Source organism: Cibotium barometz, chromosome 42 (genome assembly GCF_041138505.1).
Source record: "Cibotium barometz isolate CiBa-2024 chromosome 42, ASM4113850v1, whole genome shotgun sequence".
In the NCBI taxonomy this organism is placed as follows: domain Eukaryota; kingdom Viridiplantae; phylum Streptophyta; class Polypodiopsida; order Cyatheales; family Cibotiaceae; genus Cibotium; species Cibotium barometz.
This window is the reverse complement of record NC_141087.1, coordinates 30384586-30405135: the sequence shown is the minus strand read 5'-3', so window position 1 is coordinate 30405135 and position 20550 is coordinate 30384586.

Here is a 20550-nt window from a genome sequence, read left to right as displayed (position 1 = left end):
GTTGCACCATGAACAGCCTAAAAGCTCCTAGATAATCTGTTAAGATTCAAGCTCAATGTCAGCTTGTGCCAGTTGCACCATGTGCTGGCATGTTAGGTAGTAACATGTGTGAGACATAAATGACTGCGTCTAGCTGGTCATAGAGTGTGGACATTAGCTAGGGTTAGCAGTGTGTGGACACAACAACACATGTAGTGTGTTGTAGATTATGGATTATGGCTTTATGCATTGTGTGAGAAGGGAGATGGCTTCCCTCTATGGTTAGGGTTTGCTTAATACATTAAGATTTGCTCCTATTTGTGTGTCTCCTCTCCCTCTACCTGTTTTTCATCATGGTATCAGAGCCTGGTGCTCTCTATTAGGGTTTATGAGTGAGTGAGATAAGAGGGAGAAGAAGCTGTGAAGAGAAGTTGTGAAGTGACATTGGAGCTGTGAAGCTTGGAGCACACCAATTTTCATTGAATCTGAGAGCTTGGCCTACCGGGTAAAGACTACTAAACATCCTTGAGTGGATTGCAGGTGCAAAAACACAAACAACACCAGATTTGAGTTGCCCAAAGCAAAGAAAATTTTTTGTTTTGCAAGCTCTCCATTGAAGCTTGAGTGTGGTGAATGTATGAGGCAAATGGTTGCAAATCTGACAAAGGATCATGTATCTGGCAAATGGGAATGTATTGGCAATTCATGTGCAAGCCCTACATTGAATTTGGAGCAAAGTTGATGCATTTAAGTGAGTGAAAATTCACTGTTTTGAAGTCCTCACAAAAACAGAGAAGAGATGTTCATTGTGGATGAAATTGGAGCTGGTTTTTTATAAAAATCACTACATTGTTGGATTGGGTACATACCTAGAAGTGTTGGGGACTCACATCTACCTTCAATTACCACAACAAACCACCCAATTCTCCTCAGGAGCAGGCGGTGCAGACTGTAGGGAAGAAACAGTGCAGAATTTTCAATACTATGCTAGGTGGAGGTAAAATTCAAGTCTTGTGATTGATCAATCCCAAAATCTCCTTAGCAATTTTGTGGTACACACACTTGAGAAGGTTGCTATGTGATTGGTTGGAACAATTATGCATTGTGGAGCTGAGCTGATTAAACAAGCTGTCTATAGTGATTAGTGAAATAGAGGGTCATTAATCGACTAATTACTCTCTCAACTTAAACAATTGCTCTAATTCTTTTTACATGGAGTTATTAGACATCATTGCTAAGCTAATGAATGCCTGGTCTCTCAATTTGGACGAGAATCAAAGGAATTAGAGCACTTTTACTATTGGTTTTACTGGTTTTTCTCAACACAGAGAAGGGGATTTGATATTTTTGGTATGTATGCACCTTGGTTGGTATTGATATGCAACATCGAGCTTGTTTAGGTGTCAATTCAAGTTATCCACACTTGATTGAACCACTACATTGCAATTTGAAGCCTTGGAAAGCGTACCAAAATAGGGTACTATTGTGGACTACATATGACAGTTCAATCAGTTTGATTTTCTACATCAATAGTGAAGTTCATCGAGTACTTTGGAGTATCTGGAACACTTATTAAGTGTGGTTGAGTTGAGGAACGATCTTTTATAGAATTAGATGTGTGCGAAAGAAGGTGCATTTGCATTGAGCAAATATGTCAGATAACCTAGTACAAATTGTGGGTGAGAAGTTGGAACCCTCATGGAAGAGGATGTTGGCAAGGCTAACAAACATTTATTATGCAAAATGTGGATATTATGTGACATTCATTGATTTTAGCATAATGACTTGGATTTACTTTCTCAGAGAGAAAAGTGAAGTGTTGGGAAAGTTTATGGACTTCAAAGCTTTTGCAGAGAAGCAATATGTCTCTTGGATTAAATGTTTGACGACACATGGAGGTGGTGAATACACCTCACATGCTTTTGCGCATTTCTTGAGAAAGCATGGCATAAGAAGACAGTTAACTTGCAGGTATACACCTCAGCAAAATGGTGATGCTGAGAGGAAGAATAGAGTCATTTGTGAGGTGGCCACGGCGATGCTCAATGAAAAGAGCATGCTAGACTATTATTGGGTAGAAGCATGTGTGCCACCGTAGTGTATATACTGAATAAGACACCCAGAGCAGCCATACATGCCAGTACAGATGCGGCTTACAAGTTTTAGGCCAGACATTGGACACCTCAAAGTGTTTGGATGCATAGCTTATGTACATGTTCCTGACGAGAGGAGGAGGAATGTGGATCCTAAGGAAGAAAAGTGTGTGTTCGTTGGTTATGCACAGGATCGCAAGGCATATAAATGTTACAATCCACAAACTAGGCAAGTGGTTATCTCACAAGATGTAGTGTTTGATGAACTTGCTAGTTGGTACAAAGCAAAGGATGAGGGTGTCATTGATTCTCTTGATGCTGATGTGCATGTGAACTTGCCACAAGGAAGTTCTATTTCTATGTCTGGGCCAGCAGAGTCTGAGAGTAGCACTATACGTCCATGGTCAGGACGCTTGAGACATGAGAGTGTGAGCACTAGGAGTAGTGATGTGGATAAAGGGAAAAAGAAGGTTGAAGGAATATGAATTACAGGTTATGAGTCGTCAAGTTCAGAGAGTTTGGATGAGAAACTTGGCATACCCGTTTTATGCACACCTGGTGCAAGGCAGGATAGATATGTGCCTCCACATACTAGGGTGATAGGTGTTCAAAGTGATCTGCATGCATTGCGGAGATCCCAAAGAGTCAGATATCTAGTTATTGACAGGTTGACATATCGTGATTTTGCTATGCATTACACATACATGACCTCATTGGTAAAGCATGTGGAACCTACATGCTATACAGAAGCTATTGGAAAGCATGTATGGGAGAAGGCAATGGATGTTGATGGATGCATTGGTTCATAATGAAACATGGGATTTGGTTGCATTACCACAAGATAAAAATGTTACTGGTTGCAAATGGGTTTACAAAGTGAAATGCAAGTCAGATGGTTCCATTGAGCGACATAAAGCGAGATTGGTAGCTAAGGGTTATGCACAAACCCAAGGCTTGGACTATGATGAAACATTTAGTCCAGTTACAAAGATGGGAACAGTGAGAGCAGTCATTGCTATGGCTGCAGCAAATGGTTGGGAAATGCATCAAATGGATGTGAAAAATGCATTTCTGAATGGTGATCTACAAGAGGAAGTGTATATGGCACAGCTAGAAGGATATGTACACCCAAGATATCCCACTCATGTATGCAAATTAAAGAAAGCATTATATGGTTTGAAGCAAGCACCTCATGATTGGAGTGATAAGATGAGTAGATATGTTATCTCCCTTGGTTTCAGGTTTCTATAGCAGATTCTTCACTCTATGTGAAGAAAACAGATCATGGGATTGTCTTACTTGTCATCTATGTGGATGACTTGATTGTCACAGGAGATCATGCTACAGATGTTTTGCATGTCAAGAAGGCATTGAGTGGGCAATTTAACATGAAAGACTTGGGTGAATTGAGAATTTGGAATTGAAGTGATCAAAGACCATGCAAGTACATGGTTAGTGCAACGCCAATATGCATTGGATATGTTGGCAAAATATGGAATGACAGGGTGTAAGCCAATGAGTATACCTTTGGAGCAGAATGTGAAGTTGTCGGACTGATTTTGGTGAACAGTTGTATGATCCATCTATGTATAGAAAGATGGTTGGAAGCCTTATCTCAGTTATGCTGTGGGGCTAGTAAGCCAATTTATGCAGAGCCCCAGAAAACCTCATTTGGATGCAGTGAGATGCATTATGTGATATGTAAAGACCACTGCACATTATGGTTTTCTTTATGAGCATGGTAAAGGCTTGGATATACATGGCTACATAGATGCAGATTGGGCAGGTAGCTCATATGACAGGAGGTCTACTAGTGGTTATGCCTTTACACTTGGAAGTGCCGTGGTGAGTTGGAGTAGCAAGAAGCAACCCACTATTGCTTTATCTAGTACAGAGGCTGAATACAAGGGTGCAGCCATTGCTACATGTGAAGGAGTATGGTTAAAAAGTCTCTTGGCTGATTTGGGTGAGCCTATTGATGGCAAAGTTGTCATTCATTGTGACAACATGAGCAGCATAAAGTTGGCCAAGAATCCAGCTTTTCATGCCCGGACCAAACACATAAGGGTCCACTATCACTTTGTCAGAGAGAAAGTGCTGGATGGTACATTGGATCTACAGTATGTGAAGACTGAAGAGCAGTTGGCCAACATTTTTACAAAGCCACTTAGTAGGGAGAAGTTTTGAGTACTTCCGTACTATGTTGGGAGTACATGGGATGAGCTTGAGGGGGAGTGTTGAGAGCTTTGATAGCCCAATCTCATCTACATCTTCATCTATGGAAGTACATCATGAGCTTGAGAGGGGCTGTTGAGATTCAAGCTCGATGTCAGTGTGTGCCAAGTGTGCTATGTGCTGGCATGTTAGGTAGCAGCATGTGTGAGACATAAATGATCGTGTCCAGCTGGTCATAGTGTGTGGACATTAGCTAGGGTTAGTAGTGTGTGGACACAATACATAGTGTGTCTTGTGTATTATGGATTATGGCTTTATGCATTGTGTGAGAAGGGATATGGCTTCCCTCTATGGTTAGGGTTTGCAATATACATTAGGGTTTACTCCTCTGTGTGTGTCTCCTCTCCCTCTACCTGTTTTTCATCATATTATGGCTTTATGAATTGTGTGAGAAGGGAGATGGCTTCCCTCTGGTTAGGGTTTGCTTAATACATTAGGGTTTGCTCCTATGTGTGTGTCTCCTCTCCCTCCTCTACCTGTTTTTCATCATAATCCAAGAATGAATAAGCATACATCTTATAGCATTAAGAATGGTTTAATTCTTACACTCTTTTGCAATGCCATTTTGTTGAGGAGAATATGGAACGATGAACTCATGATGAATTCCTTGTTCAATATAATAGTCATTGAAGAGATTTGAAATATATTCTCCACCGTTGTCACTACGCCTTGATAGAGCGAGCAGTATGAAGTTCAACTACTTTTTGATATTTCTTGAATATGGATAAGGCATTAGACTTATGCCTCAAGAGAAAAACATATGTGAAATGAGAGAAATCATCAATGAAGGTAATGAAATAATGATAGTGAGATTTGGAGGGAGGAAAAGGTCCACAAATCTCCGTATGGATGAGATCTAAAAGGGCATGTGAATGTGTAGAGGTAGAGATATGAAAAGGTATTCTATGATGCTTGTCAAGAGCACAATACTCACACAGATGCCCATATGAGGACGAGCTTTAAGATCCATACCTCTGACAAGATCACGAGCGACGATGAATATCAAGAAGTTTTGAAAAATTTGAATGGACAAATCGATGATGCCATAACTTAAAATCAATGTCTCTTGTTGGAGCAGTAACAACATTTGCAACATTATCATTCAAATAGAGCTCAAACATATTACCACGTGGAGGAGCTACTACGATAGTATGCCCATCCTTCTCAATTTGACACTTTGTATGATCAAAACCATCAAAAAGACCAAGATCAACAAGCCGGGCAACAAAAATAAGATTTCTATGAAGATCTAGAACATGCAAAACTCCTCTCGCAATATTTTGTTATAGGAAAGGGTGCCAAGATATAGATCACCAACACCCATAACTTGACAAGTAGTGTCATCAGCAAGGTGTACCAATTTCTTAATTGGTGTATGATAATTGGAAGAGCATGATAATTATGAAGCCATTGAGATTGGTAAGTCATATTACTAGTAGCACCAGAATCAACAATAAAAAGAGAGCCATATTACTAGTAGCACCAGAATCAACAATAAAAAGAGAGCCATGAACACAGTTTACCTCCTTATGATTATGTTCATCACTACTTGTATAATGAGGAGCATATGCATGATTGTGATCTTGATCATATCGCCTTTTAAAACAACGATGAGATGGATGATTTGTAGGAGCACAATAGTCACAAGGAGTATGATTTTTGGAGGAATTCAAACGAGGTTGCTTGGTGGTAATGCCATGTTACTCGTCATATTGACGTGCTTAACAATCACAGACAGTATGACCATTCTAAACAATGTTTATTGGGATCAGAAAGTCAAGAAGAACTGCCACCTTTGATAAAAGCGACCACCATGAGTAAACATGAAAAGGAGAACTTACGAGTAATACAAGCTGTTTTGGAATCTGCAACTTCTTGTGTATTCAAAATAGTGTCAGAATTCTCTGTGTATGACGTTCATGTTGTAAAGAATATTCAACAGGCGAGCGAAATACAAGCAGTGTCAAAATCAATGCCATCCTTGTTAGACAGAATAGTGACAATATTATCATATGAAGGATCCTTGACCGTATGAAGAAGATGCGTAACCAACTGATTTCGTGCAATAGGAGCACCAGAGCTGCAAGTTGATTGACGATGTCTTTGAAGGATTCAATATGTGAAGTCGTAGGAGTATCGATTTTTTATTTTAAATTATTCAAGAGATTACGAAGTCGTAGGAGTATCGATTTTAAATTATTCAAGAGATTACAAAGATAAAGAATTTCTGTAATAGATTTCTTCTCAAAAATAGTAAGAAGATATTGCCATATATCATTAGAAGTACGAAAATTGAATACATCCAACATAAGAGAATCATGAAGAGCAGATAAGATATACCAACGAGCAGCTTTATCACGATGGATCAAATTTGAGTAATCAATTTGCCATTGCTCAAAAATAGGACCAACAGTAATAAAAGCGTCATCCTATTGTGCATCAATAGGTTGAGACAGACAGACAAGATTTCTCAAAACAATATCAGAAATATCGCCACCTTCAAGTATCAACATCATCTTGGCCTTCCATCCGAGAAATCCTTGGCCTTGAAACAAGGGAGCAGATCGTTGACCATATTGAAAAGATGCAAGGGGGAAGAGAGCTTGAGCTCTTGCAAGCATACACACACACTCACAAAACCCTAATAGAGAACACACAAGGTGAGAGGCTGAAAATCTTCTTCTTCTTCACGCAACACTCAACACACCATATACACAATAAGAGTACACATAATATGAAAGGTACTCAACCAATACATACACTGGTTCTCTATAGTGTGAACCCGACTAAATGAGCTAGCGCTATAACTATGCCAGTCTCTAGAATGGCTGTCACATAGCTTGTCATCCCACTGGCCGCATATCACCCATGATCTCACCAACCATGCTAGTGGTGTAAGTGTGGGGCCTATCCCCCAGGCGGGTCATCAGTGTCCACCGCCTCACTAGACGAGCTCGATATCTCAACACTCCCCCTCGAGCTCAACTCCATCTCATGTACACCAAGCAAAGCCCTGAATCTGCGGAGCTTCTCTGTACCCAATGCTTTGGTGAAGATGTCAGCTACCTGATCCTCTGTGCTGACATAAACAAGGTCAAGGTCTCTTGCCAAGACCTTCTCTCTGACGAAATGGTAGTGGACCTCTATGTGCTTCGTACGAGCATGAAAGACTGAGTTCCTGGCCAATTGTATACTACTAATGTTGTCACAGAAAATGACAACTTGTTTATCCACTGATAGATCCAAATCTGCAAGTAGCTTTCTCAACCAAGCTACCTCACATGCTGCCATAGCATCTCCTCTGTACTCGGCCTCTGTAGTACTGGATAGAGCAACCGTAGGCTACTTCTTGCTACTCCAAGTCACAGCAGCACTCCCCAAAGAAAACATGAATCCACTAGTAGATCTCCTATCTGAGATACTACCAGCCCAATCAGCATCTGTGTACCCATGTACACATATCTCTGTCCCAGTCTCATGGAATAGTCCACAATGCAAAGTAGACCTCACATACCTCAGTATGTGTCTCACTGCATCCAAATGCGGTTTTCGTGGAACCTGCATAAACTGACTCACCAACCCAACAGCATAGCTCAAATCTGGTCTGGTTCGTCATGTAGATCAAACTTCCTACTATGCGCCTGTACATAGTAGGATCCTCCAAGATCTCTCCTGAATCTGCACTCAACTTGCCATTCTGATCCAATGGCATGGAAATAGGCTTACATCCTATTATACCATACTTGGACAACATGTCCAAGCCATACTGTCTCTGCAATAATCCAATACCATGTGTTGGTGACCTAATCACCTCAATGCCCAAGAAATATCTGAGCTCCCCCAGATCCTTCATCTCGAACTTCTGTCTAAGCAAGATCTTTACATCAAAGATCTCTGCATCATGGTCTCCCGTAATGATCAAGTCATCTACATAGATGACAACAAGCACAACCCCTCTATCACCATGTCTCACATACAGCGAGAAATCTGCATTGGCTACATGAAAGCCAATAGTGACAAGATATTCAGAAATCTTGTCAGACCATGCTCTTGGTGCTTGCTTTAAGCCATATAAGACTTTCTTCAACCTGCAAACATGCTCGGGGTGACCCACATCCTCATAACCAGGTGGCTACAGCATATACACCTCTTCTTGCAAATCCCCATGCAAGAATGCATTCTTTACATCCATCTGATATAAAGACCATTGCTTTGACGCAGCCACTGCTATCACAACTCTCACCGTTGCCATCTTGGCAATTGGGCTAAAAGTTTCCTCATAATCAATGCCATATGTTTGCGCATACCCTTTGGCTACCAATCTAGCCTTGTACCTATTTATGCTTCCATCACTGTTATGTTTAACTTTGTACACCCACTTGCATCCAATGGCTTTCTTGCCTTCAGGCAATTGCACTAAATCCCAAGTTTCATTTCCATATCCATCTCCTCATCCATAGCTTTCTCCCAATACACATTTCCAACACCCTCATCAATGCATGTGGGCTCTACAACCTGCACAACCTTTGCCATATATGCATAGTGATGTGCCACATAACCATCATAAGTAAACCTCTGCACAGGGTTCTTCACTCTCCCAAATCTTCACAACTTTTCATTCATAGCTTCCATAGCCTTCTTTACACTAGGTGTTCTCATAACTGGGATCCCAAGCTCCTCATCAAGGCTCATATCTGAGCCACTAGACTCTCCATCAACATGAGAATGCCCTGCAGAAATGTCAGGCATACCAATGGGCTCAACCACTTTCTCTTTTCCTTTACGTGATGTACTAATCACATTTGTAGGATTGGTATTATGACACAGCCTGCCACTCCATGGTCTATCAACAGACCCACTAGATGAGGACTCTCCTGGTCCACTCAAAGACTGTGATTGCTGACCTGCATTCTGTGCAACCACACTTCCACTCACATCAGCCCCAACAGCTTCTTTTTCAGCAGCATACCAATTGCTCATCTCATCAAAGACAACATCCCTGCTTACCCTCAACTCACGTGTAAGCAGGGTTATAACACCTGTATCCCTTTTGCTCAAGGGAGTATCCAATAAACACACATTTTTTTGCTTTTGGATCCAGCTTAGTTCTCAGCTCATCTGGCACATGCACATATGCAATGCATCCAAAGACACAATGCTTCTGATCATCACCGAAGTATTGGGATGAGCCCTTTCAAAGCTCTATATGGACAAGATTACTTAACTCTATTAACTTGGTCTGACCCATTGATTAGAGTCGAGATGTCCAAGCAGATGCTTGATGACATGGAGCAGCAGATGTAGTCAATTTGCAAAGATATAAAAGCTGCCCAGGATAGACAGAAGCAGTATGCAGATAAGAAGAGGACAGACAGAGAATTCGAAGAAGCAGATATGGTCTTCATTTGAGTACCCCCCAAAGAAGTTCTCTATCTCTTGGGAAGTACAAGAAGTTATCCCCCAGATATTGTGGGCCATATCTGATTACAAAGAAAGTAGGTGACTTAGCCTACGAGCCTCCTCATCTCAAAGTACATAATGTATTTCATGTTAGCCTTCTTAAAAAGTATGTATTGAAATTTGAGCAAAATGATGAGCTATGGTGGATCAAACACTAGAATCAACATAATTAACAAAGTGATTAGTAAGTGATTAAGATGTAATTAGTGAATAATTAGCATATAGATTAATGTAGGCCCGGATACTCAAAAACCAGCAAATTCTCATTAGGGCTATGCCTCAATTTATAGAGTTTACATCAAGCATCAAATCCCATTGATTTCTCCATGATTCACTCCCAGAATATCTCCACCTTTTGCCTGATTCTCTCCACCTCTTCTCTTTTCCCTAAATATCTCCACACTCCTGAATTCCCTCATGCTAACCATTATTCTCTCCCAGTAGATTCTTCTAACCTTTTCACAGGTTCTTTCACAATTACATCTCCTCTTTTATAGCCTCTATCCAAGAGCTTGTTCCCACACACACCCTATTCACTTGTATATTTCAACACCTCCCCTCAAGTGAATAATCCTAGCACACCTGGACCCTGTATCAAGTTTCCCTCTTACTTGATAGCCCGCGACCAGTGCCTCAAGTCCCTAAACTCCATAGTCCTTGACACTCTCTCTCTCTATGTGTCCAAGGCTACTATAAGTGCCCGCGACCTTGACTAAAGTGCTCACACATACATCTACCACTTGGCCTACATCATCGGTGGCTCAGAGGTGGTTTTACTTTATTGGGGCAGGTTACATTGGGTTGTGGGGTCTCTCTCTCTCTCTCTCTCAGAAAAGATGATCCGACTCCACTTCCCGTGGAGCCTCCATGAAGTTTGCCGATGTCGTTCCTTCTTCACTGGGTTTGCTGTAGCAGTCTCTCGCCATGTGTCCTGGCTTTCCACATTTGTGGCAAGTGAAGGTCCTCCCTCCTACTCTGCCTATTCCTCGTCCTCGTCCTCGAGAGAATCCTCCTCGGGTGAAGAATGCTTTTTCCTCTCCTGCTGTTGAGTCGAGCCCTTTCTTCTCTTTGCCTCTGCTCTCTTGCTCCAGTAGAGCTGCTTCTATCTCATGTATCTTCAATTCAGGTACATTCTTTAGTGTTGCTACAATGTTTTCATAATCTCCTTTGTCCACACTCTTCAAAAGTACAGCTAATGCTTCATCATCTTCTACCTTTTTGCCAATAGCTGCCAGCTGTTGCTTAATGCTTTTATATTTGTTCAAGTCCTTCATGTCCAATTTGTAGAATTGCATTAATAGATTTATCTTGGAATTTTTTGCTTGTGTACCAAATAATTTATTGAGTTCATCCCATGCATCTTTTGCCCACTGTATCCCTGTGATATGATGAATGATCTCATCATTTAAACTGAGTGCAATAAGTCCCAATGCTTTTTCATTCCTACTCTTCCACTCATTTTCTCCTCTCTGGGCATTCATCTCTCCCTTCAACTAATCCCCACAGATTTTTCCTCATCAGCAAATACATGGTTTTTGTTTGCCATGTATAAAACTGTTCCCCATTAAATTTCGCTATTTCCTGTGCTGAATTCATGGTGATGTGAAGGGGTTCTTACCTCTTGATCCAAATTCAAGATTCAAGGGCAGTGTCTACCCTTTTACAACTCAATATGGTGTTTAATAGATGATTACAATAATTTTATCAGCATAAAATCACCAGAAATTATATTAAATTAAGGGTAACCAATTTGTATGGGATGGTTGCAGTATCAAACCAACTCCGATTTGCAATCTGAAGCTTTAGGGATCTGTATCAGATACCTAATGGTTAATTTGAACCCTCAATTGCACTAAAATACAGTGATTAGCACTAATTAATCATTGATTAGCAAATTAATGCTCTGGTTTGTGTGCAGAAAACAGAGTATGCGGGGAGTCCAGATCTGGTGCCTTCCACTTCAAATGAGCTCAAATGCTTTCAAAGGCATCAATAGCAATGAGTCTAGTAGAGGATTAAGCCAAGAAACACAAGATTTGACCAAATAATGAAAGCTTAATCTCTGTTTTACGAAAGTCACCTGCAGATTTGATGAAGAGCTTGGATCTCTCTGTAGACTTGATGAAATTGATTTCTGTCTTCACCAGCTTGTAGAGCATGCTTGATTACCCCTTGGACTAAGAGGAATTAGAAACCTTTGATCTGTGAAAGTAGAAATCACTAATTCATCTCAGAAAAACGGTGCCTGCAAAATTCATAAATCTGGCTGCATCCGCCGGCCGGCGGTTTGCTGCTCCCTTTGGATGGGCTTGAAGCCAATGATGTTAGCTAGCTTGTGTATAAAGCTTGTGCCCTAATTTTATGTGTGCAAGGTGCTAGAGACCCTCCATTGGCTGGGGGTGAAGGGGAAGATGAAGAACTCACTAAAAATTGATTTTTTTTGCTAAATACCTACTAATCCTAATTAATTCACTAATGGGCTCATAAATCTGGTTGATTCTAGGCATGGCTCTGATACCATGTTGAAATTTGAGCAAAATGATGAGCTATGGTGGATCAAACACTAGAATCAACATAATTAACAAAGTGATTAGCAAGTGATTAAGATGTAATTAGTGAATAATTAGCGCATAGATTAATGTAGGCCTGGATACTCAAAAACCAGCAAATTCTCATTAGGGCTATGCCTCAATTTATAGAGTTTACATCAAGCATCAAATCCCATTGATTTCTCCATGATTCACTCCCAGAATATCTCCACCTTTTGTCTGATTCTCTCCACCTCTTCTCTTTTCCCTGAATATCTCCACACTCCTGAATTCCCTCATGCTACCCATTATTCTCTCCGAGTAGATTCTTCTAACCTTTTCACATGTTCTTTCACAATTACATCTCCTCTTTTACAGCCTCTATCCAAGAGCTTGTTCCCACACACACCCTATTCACTTGTATATTTCAACAGTATGTACCAAGCCCGAATCATGTGCTTGATGATGAACTCTTAACTTCTTCAACCCAAGCACAGATGGAACTCCAACCTAAAGAAATCCTTGATGTTCGAGAAAAGGTTCTTAGGAACAGAATTCTGAGAGAATTATTGGTCAAATGGAAGTTCTATCCTTTTGAAGATGCCATCTGGGAGAAAGAAGCCGAACTGTTGCGAGATTACCCCCAGTTTGCGAGATGAGGAAATCTCACGTTTTTCAAGTGGGAGAGAATGTAAGATTCCTCCCCAGCCTCTCAAGATATCCAGCATCTTCCCCTGTAATCAAATCCCTCTTCAGAAATATAAAAGATCTTGTTTCTACCTGTTTTGGCCTAGAGAGAGAAAATGTTCTAGAGAGAGGTTATTCAGATTTTGAATATTTTTGGATGGAAAAATATATCCTCTTATTAAAATAAGTTCCCCCAAAACAGAAGTTCAAAAAGACTTTCAGAAGGTGCATTTGAAATCAAGTATAATCTGTTCAAGAGGCCTTATCCTAGGAGTCTAGATTTTTTGAAAATTTTAAATTAAGGTTTTGAGAGGCCAATCAGATTCATCCAAATGTGTGGAGAAGATAAATAGAAGAAATAAAGAAAATCCCCCCAAAAATGAGTAAATACTCACATAAGATGAAGACTGGACTAAGGACCAAAGGACATACTAAAAAAATGGATTTTTGACACCTCACAATGGGAATTCCCCCCTCATGAAGGAGGTGCCTATTTCACATGTGTGGTGGAGTTTTCAATTATCAAAAATTGAGATATTTCATCTCTCCTCTCTCCTAATTCAAGTCTAGTTCCAAAAAGTAAGCTAAACTGACCTAAAATGGTCAAAAATTGACCAAACCGATCTGCAAAATTCTAGAATCAGTTTGCTTGGTTAGGAGCTCACTTTTTCCTATAAATAGAAGTCTCCTCCTTTGTTGAAGCTTAATAGTGTTTTATGCACTGTTACTCTACTCCTCCCAAGAGCCAAGAACTGTTACTCTACTCCTCCCAAGAGCCAAGAACTGTGAATTTTATGCACTGTTACTCTACTCCTCCCAAGAGCCAAGAACTGTGAATTTCTTAATAATTCACTAGTTTTTGACCTTTCCCTCTTCTAAAGAATTGGTGGCCACTCTTGTTGCAAACAAGAGTAGATCCCTCAAACCATCAAGCCAAAGGAAAGCTCCCAGAATTCATGTAAGTTAGAAATCTTATATTTTTCTTTACTCTTTTAATGATTTTCTAATTTTTGTTTTGTTTGAAATGATAATCTGATGCTATGCCTTGCTGGAAATGCTTTCCCCCTCTCTCATTCTTAAAATCAGCCCTTCTTTATCCTAGTTAAGTAATCTAATTGTTGGAATTAAACTTTTCATATTGTTTCTTTTTTTTAAAGTGAAAATTGATTAGTTTAGAGTGCTTAAAATCATTTGGGGATAATTTAAGTAATTTTAAGATAGGAAAAATTGAAAAATGGTCAGCCATACAAAGAAGGTTATGGCAAAATTTTGTGAAATAAGTTTCATCTTTTATTATTCTAAAAGAATAATCCCTATCGTTTGTGTATTCTAAAAGTGTCATTTTCATTCTATGCATAGAAAAATGCATAGTAGAAATATATTTATTCTAAAAGTGTTATTTCCATTAGATTTAAATTCTATACATAGAAAGATGCATATTGGTTAATTTTTTTATTATAAAAGAGTGATTTTCATTAGATTTAAATTCTATGCATAGAAAGATGCATATTGGTTAATTTTTTTATTTTAAAAGAGTGATTTTCATTAGATATAAATTCTATGCATAGAAAGATGCATATTGGTTAATATTTTTATTATAAAAGAGTGATTTTCATTAGATTTAAATTCTATGCATAGAAAGATGCATATTGGTTAATTTTTTTAACTATAAAAGAGTGATTCTCATTAGATATAAATTCTATGCATAGAAAGATGTATATTGGTTAATTTTTTTCTTATAAAAGAGTGATTTTCATTAGATTTAAATTCTATGCATAGAAAGATGCATATTGGTTAATTGTTTTAATATTATAAAAGAGTGATTTTCATTAAAATAAATTCTATGCATAGAAAGATGCATATTGGTTATTTTTTATTTAAAAAGAGTGATTTTCATTAGATATAAATTCTATGCATAGAAAGATGCATATTGGTTAATTTTTTTTAACTACAAAAGTGTTACTTTCATCAATATGGATTTTTATGCATAAATAGATGCATAAAAGAATATTTTTATTATAAAAGTGTTACTCTCATCATTATTGATTTTATGCATAAATAGATGCATCAAAGAATATTTTTTTATTATAAAAGTGTTACTTTCATCATTATTGATTTTTATGCATAAGTAGATGCACAAAAGAATAATTTTTATTATAAAAGTGTTACTTTCATCAATATTGATTTTTATGCATAAATAGATGTATAAAAGAATAATTTTTATTATAAAAGTGTCACTTTCATCAATATTGATTCTTATGCATAAATAGATGCATAAAAGAATATTTTTTTAATTATGAAAGTGTTACTTTCAAAGAATATTTTTTTAATATATAAGTGTTACTTTCATCAAAATGGATTTTTATGCATAAAAGAATATTTTTATTATTAAAGTGTTACTTTCATCATTATTAATTTTATGCATATATAGATGCATAAAGGAAAATTTTTTATTAGTATAAACGTGTTACTTTCATCATTATTTATTTTTATGCATAAAATGATGCATAAAAGAATTTTTTATTATAAAAGTATTATTTTTATCATTATTGATTTTTATGCATAAAAGATTTTTTTTATTATAAAAGTGTTACTTTCATAAAAATGGATTTTTATGCATAAATAGATGCATACATAATTTTTATATCAAAATAAGAGTTCTCTTTAATCCTTGTTTAAATCCCATGAATATGAGTAAATGAATTAAGTAAATACTCTGTGAAAGAAAATTTTACCGTTTCATATTCTCTAGGATGGTAATGAGAAAATTCAGAAAAACTATCGAAGTCAGAATTTTAGATAAATGACTAATTTATTCCTCATAAGAATTCGTGTTTAGTTTTGAATTTAGTAAAGTAGTAATTGAATTATTACCTTCGAGAAAGATAGATCAGGGAGAACCTTTCCAGAATCAAACTATGACCAAGACATAACTCCTTCGTCGGTTTCAAGAATAGACGATGTGACCAGTTCAATAATCTGCACTTAAATCACCCACCGAATCTGAAACTAAGTTGAGACCTTTGATTTTGATCTGAGGATCAAGAATTCAGAATTCGAGGAATTCTGCTTGGGAATCCAGACCTATGATTTAGAAGCCTTGGGATACGGAATTAAGATATACTCATTGTATTTAAAAAAATCAAAACTGAAAACTTGCATAGAAACCCTGTTTTCTTAAAGGACTGTCTTATGCCAGAATGCTGGAGGGAGTATTTGGTATATGTGTGTTCTAAGGGAGGTTCGATTGCAACAGTTGGTGGGTGGCGGGGAGTGTTCAAAGGACGGCTCACGCGGTAAAAACCTGCCCAGGTCTTGACTAGCATGGGTATGGTGTAAAATGGTGTGCTTCCGGTAGTATGATGGGCGAGGGCCGACGAAGCGGTCCCTGAGTGAAGTGCCAGGACACCTAAGGAGGATCCTGGAAGGTTCTGAGATGCACGGGCTCACGGTGCCCAGGACACACATGCATATGTCGTGGAAGATATATATGTATGATGACAAGAAACTTATTGTAATTTGTTACTAGAACTCGTTGCTGACCTGCTGGTCTCAACGGAGAGTCCAGAGTGATACTGTTTTGTGAGAAACAAGGATTGAATGGAAACAAGGATTGAATGGAAATTTTGAGTTGTGACATCTGTACCCAGTAATTGTTTGTCAATGGATTGTTTTATAAATTAAAGTTTAAAGAGGAGTGTGTGAGTATCTGTATTCTAAAGTAAAAGTTAAGAAAGGCTTTCAATTATGGGTGGGTGAGTACTTGTCGGGTTCTACTTTTTCAGTGGTTGGGCGGTGGCTAACCCATGGGCCAGATGGGGTTAGGCTGGAATTAGTAGAGTTTTAATAAATAAAATTGATACTCGAATAGTTAAATAATAACCTAAAGACTTCTCAAATGAATAGATCAACGGCTGTGCCTAATTCAATTAGGAAAAAAGCGTTAATTCCTTCAAGTTAAGTCTGTTATAGTTTCCCTTCTATTTGGTTTATTCAGATGAAGGCTAGATCAGTCTTGACTTCGTTAGAAAAATTAATTAAGAAATTCAAAATGGTGGAATCGTCCCTGTTTTTCGGGCATGGGAAATTTTTTCGGTTTCGGTTTTCGGAATGACCACCAGCTTAGTCTCGTGCCCGGACATTCGAGGGCGAGGCCCTGAGTGGGAAACCCTGCCCCGCGCAAGAGGGAGCTGCTTTCGCTTGCTGCTGCCAGCAAGCAATTGGGACCGAGGGGGCAGTGGGATCTCACAGTTGGTATCAGAGCGCTGTTGTAAATTTACGTAACAGCAGCAAAAATTGCTTAAAAATTTTAAAGTAAATGTGGGAAATAATTTTTTCGCTTGTTAATATTATGTTGAAGGAACTTCAAAAATTGAATTGGAATTTATAGATGGATACCCCGAATCTACCTGGCATTCTTGAACTCTCCCAAAGTCAAGATATGATAGCCTTTGCATTCGACCACCTCATCAACTCTGCTACGACCCGAGTAAGCAGAGTGAGACTCGCGCATAATTTTGAGAGTCTTTACTTTCCTAATCCTCTTAAGCGATGTCGGTATATGTGGTTCTGTGGAGGATGATGTATTAATGTCAATCCCAGTCAGCGTCAGAGGCTCAGGGAAAATATATCCTTGGCCATGATTCTGATAAGGCTAGCTAGGGCTTGTTCAGCATGTGCAACTCTTTGATCATTCACTCAGGAACTTCAGAACTTCACATCGAGTTTTTAGGCTTCTTAGCCGCTTTATCCCTAGAGATAGAATTACAGCACCTCTTTCTGTAATGAATCGTGTGTACCATGGCATGTCTCCTTCGCAATTTTGCTTCTTTATGCAAATGCGATTGAGGCAGTGATTTTGGGAGCCGTGATGCTCTATGTATATATCGAAAACTTTTGATAATAACTGATGTTTTGCAAAAAAAATTCCAAATTGTTTTCATGATTGTGAATATGGTTAATCTTGTTTCATGAAGTATGATGAAATAATTATCTGTCTAAAGAATAAACCGTTAGAAAAAAAAATCATAAATCTGTTGTCAAAGTTAAGTTGACAAACAAATTATAACCTCACAGAGACATGCACTACAGCTCCAAGTGGTCACAGGAGCAATTTGAGCCAAAAGGGGTCAGTTTAGGATGAGACAAATCTGGTTTTCTGCCAGTAAACCTCTCCTTTGGAGTTACATCATGTATGGCTACAGTTGGAGTCCTGTTCATGATGTATACTGCTGTAGAAACAGCCTCAGCCCAATAGCTATGCGGCATATTCTTCTCTTCCATCAATGCTGGCGTAATCTTAGCACTGTGCCTGTTTTTCTGCTCAGCAACTCCATTTTGCTGCGGAGTGTATCTGCATGTAAACTGTCTCCGAATACCATTCTTCTTCAAAAATTCAAATTACTCATTGGAGAAGTACTCTCCCCCTCCATCTGACCTTAGGCACTTTACATATTTCCCTGTTTGCTTCTCAACCAAAACTCTGAAATTCTGAAAGTGAGTGAACACCTCACTCTTCTCCTTCATGAAATATACCCACACTTTCCTTGTGTGATCATCAATAAATGTCACATAATACCTGCAGCCTCCCATAGATATGGTCTTCGTAGGACCCCATACATCTGAATGCACAACATCTAGTGCATTTCTACTCACATATCTGTTACGTGGAAACACATGCTTTGTTTGCTTCCCAAATTGGCATGCTTCACATATTTTCTGCATACCTTCCACTTTAAATTTTGGTAGCCCTGTCACAATTTCTTTAGTCTGCATAGACTTCAATCTCTGCACATTCACATGTCCAATCCTTTTATGCCAAATGTCTGTGTCTGCAACAATTCCTGAACCATTTGCAAACATCGCAGCACTCATCTAAGGCATGTCTACATTCAACGTAAACATTCTGCCCACTCTGTTGCCTTTTGCAACCAACCTGCACTTATCTTTAAAGTCTTCAACATCACAACCATCAGGGTTAAACCGAACCTGCAAACCCTGCTCAATCATCTGGCCAACTGAAACCAGATTCTTTGTTATGTTCGGAACATGAAGTACATCTGCAAGGTACTTCACTTTGCCATCCTGCATAGACAATGGCACATCTCCAACATGGGCAATTGGATGAGCAATGTCATCCTCTGTTTCCACAAAACCTGGTCTTTCTGGGTTTTTCATCTCCTTGAACCACTCCCCATGACTTGTCATGTGGTTCGAAGCACCTAAATCCACATACCATACATCATCTTTTTGTGCCGCATCAATATTTTCAGACATGGCATTCACGATATGCTGCATAACAAACAACCTTTCATTATCCTCATTATTTCTGCTTGAGGATGCATAGTTGTTTTGCTGCACTTTCCCATTTTGCATGTCAGCCTGCTTCTTATAGCATTCTGCCTGCACATGTCCAGGCTTACCACAATAATAGCATTCACGTGCATCATTATATTGCCTTTACCAATTTCCATGGCCTCTTTGACTCCCCCTGCCTCTGAATTTGCCTCTTCCACCTGCGTGTTGTTGTTGTTGTTGTTGTGTATTCTGGGACTGTTGTTGCTGCTGCTGCTGTCCATAATTCTGATTACCTATTCGGCCACCTCCTTGACCGCGTCCACGGCCTCCTCTACCTCGCCCTCTTCCTGAACTCGTGTAGAAGGCCTGTTGCTCTGAACTGTTTTTACTTTGTGAAGACTGTTGATCTTCACCCAAGCTCTTCTCTTCGATAATCAGCATAGACACCAAATCTGTAAAGTTGGGAATGTTTTCCCGAGTCTGAATAGACGTCTTGAACGCCTTGTATTGTGGCCCGAGACCATGTAGACAGACCTCCACCTTATCATCATCATCTACTGACACACCAATAGATGCAAGGGATTCCACAATACCCTTTATCTTCAATGCTTAGTCATTCACAGACATGCTCTTTTTTTCCACAGTATGAAGTTCATTCTTCAACTGTATCTTGCGTGCCTTGGTATTTGTTTCATCAAGCTTTACCAAGGTGTCCCACGCCTCCTTAGGGGACTTGGCATCCTGAATATGCCCAATCATGGTGTCCTGTATACTAATGGAGAGCCAATACATTACTTTCCTGGCTCCTTGGTTCCAGTTTTTAAACTCTTTGACATCTGCAGCAGTCGGATTTATGTCCGCCAGTATCTCTAGTGCCTCTTCATGCTCACCTTCTATGTAGTCCCAATAGCCCTTTCCCATCAGGAAATTCGTCAACCTGAACCTCCAAGCATGGAAGTTATTCTTATCTAGCTTCTCAGCCACAATCTGGGTTATCCCATCATTTGACATCTTGCCAAACACATAATTTTACCAGAAACTGCACTCTGGCTTGTCTTGCACAAACTGCTATATTTCTTGCAGCGGTACTGTAGTACTCTCAAATGTCAACCAATGACCTCAATGTCCATACATACACCCAATGGCAACTGTAGACCTCTTTGCAGCACCCATAGTGTCTGCACAGTCAATCTGTCTTCCTGCAATTCTTAAAACAAAGTTCTGCAGAGAATCGATGACTTACCCACAGTGCTCGAAATCGCCTGCTTTCT